This window comes from Lathyrus oleraceus, chromosome 5 (assembly GCF_024323335.1).
Source record: "Lathyrus oleraceus cultivar Zhongwan6 chromosome 5, CAAS_Psat_ZW6_1.0, whole genome shotgun sequence".
NCBI lineage: Eukaryota > Viridiplantae > Streptophyta > Magnoliopsida > Fabales > Fabaceae > Lathyrus > Lathyrus oleraceus.
This window is the reverse complement of record NC_066583.1, coordinates 154329960-154332292: the sequence shown is the minus strand read 5'-3', so window position 1 is coordinate 154332292 and position 2333 is coordinate 154329960.

Sequence of the window (2333 nt, the reverse complement as noted above, 5' to 3'; positions counted from 1 at the left end):
TCGATAGATAGTTGGTGTAATCTTATTGATCAAAATATTCTTCAGTAGAAATTATTTATAAAAAGGACTTTGTCTCACACTCTCGTTTTTATTGACTCTGACCATACTCTTAAACTAGCATGCTTGGCTCTTACGGTCTCATTATGAATTTAAAAGTAATTTTTGAATATGAATGAAGTCTAATTAATCCTAAAGCGCTCTCGCTGTGTTTAGGATTAATGCCTAGTTTCAGCTATCCGATTAAAGTCTCACACTCCCGTTTTTATTGACCGTAACATTTGTTTGCTTCGTACTCTCGTACGAAAAACAATTTTGAATAAAACAAGAAACTAAAACCGGAAAATAATATTTTATAAAAGTCAACACCAATTATTTACGAGTCCCGTCGTTTCGACGATCTTTACATATCGATACCTAGAGGTTTATCCGGACATGGATCCGGTAACAAATATGGTATTTAGATAATTAAGCATACAATAAGGTATAAGTAATTAAAATGACAATTAAAATAAAACCTGGAATATAAATCGAGAACTTGGAATGAATCTTGATTTTTCAAATTGAATAATGCCGATAAGCTTTGGCAATTGAGTACACCGTTACAATCAAATTGAAATGCTTAAATAATAAATTGCAATAGTCCCTGATGTGGAGAGTCTATTGCTTTTACAAAATTAGAAACTGCCGAAGAAAATCTATCCAAAAGAATCTGACTGGAAAAATGCACCCTTGGTGAGAAAACCGACCCTCCTTTATATACTTCCACTCTCCCTAATTGTAGCATTCATTGGTTGAAAAGGTGAGTGGAAGTCATGGATAAAAATGTGGAGGCTGTGGCTAAAAAAGTGGAGAGAAATAAGGGAGACCGGGTTGATGGCAGCTGCCACAACCCTAATATGGTCTCCGTGGCGGGCACCACCTTTTGTGGGATGGGAGCCACCACTTCCTAGCTTCGTGGAGGGCGCCACCACTTACTTTAGGTCATGTGGAGAGCGCCACATATCCAAGTGGTGGGCACCACATGTCCATTTGGTGTGGTGAGCGCCATGCTTTCTATTTTTCTGCATTTCTTCTCTTTTTCTTTCCTTTTTTGCTATTTTCCACTTTACTTGCCTATACATCTCTTATACGATAAATACCTGAAATAAACATAAAATATTGTGTGATAATAAGTGTTAATCAAGTAAAAAGCAATGCATATGAAGCGAAATATACAATACGTTTTCGCGTTATCAAACTCCCCCATACTTAAACCTTTATTTGTCCTCAAGCAAATGCCGCGCACATGAATAAAAAGTTTTGTAAAATCTTTGCAGCATACAGTATCAAGACTCGTAAAAGACACAGTTGTATTCGTATTCTCATTCTAGTCTATAAACTTTACTCTGGTCGAAAATTTCATCAACAGGTACTAACTTCCACACTAAGGGTATTGTTGGAACACATAGTCGTAATAGTGCAACCATAAGTCTCCCTCCTATACAAACCAATCTGAATCATGTTGTCATGCCTAAGCCTACCTTACTAAACCTTCTTTTTATCCTTTTTCATTCTGGCGCAATCACATTAATCCCGTTATCCTTTCACATTCATAGCAAGATAATCTGTTAGTGACTATGATCTTATCATTATTTCTTTCTTTCTTTTTCGCACTTTGGCTCGAATAATAGTTAATGATGGTTATACTGTTGGGATAAATGACCGGGTGAGGGTCACCTAACTTAGAAGGAACAACATTTTTCACACATTTTGTCAATCTTTTTCTCTTTTAAGCCTGAGATCATACACTTATTTGCATCGACTTCTCGTGTAATGTGTGCTTAGGATGGTGTTGTCTGCTAGATAAATTACTTAAGGAATATTAAAGGATGGAATTTAAGGCTATGGCATGACAAGTACTCAAATCCATCTTATACTTGGGAGATTTAAGGTGTTAAAATGATACCGATCTTGTAAAGGTTTTCCAAATCTCTACAACTCAACCTTCATTTTATTTATAGGTTAGAATTTTCAAAAGATGTACTATATCTCTAAGTCTAGATTTTTGCTAAAAATTTGTATGGCTTAAGAAAATGGGTGAATTAGTAAATAACGGAAACCACGCATAAAGACTGGACAACACATTGATATTTGACTCGACTGACACTTGACAAAAATAAAATAACAAAAGGAAATAACAATAATTTAAATCTACCTAGAAAGCGATAAATAAAAATGATAAAGCTTCTTCCCCATACTTAAACCGTGCATTGTCCCCAATGCAACAACATAAGATAGGAGAGAAAGGTAGAACCTGGGTAGCCTGCTACTGGCGCCTTCTGCCACATGTTCTT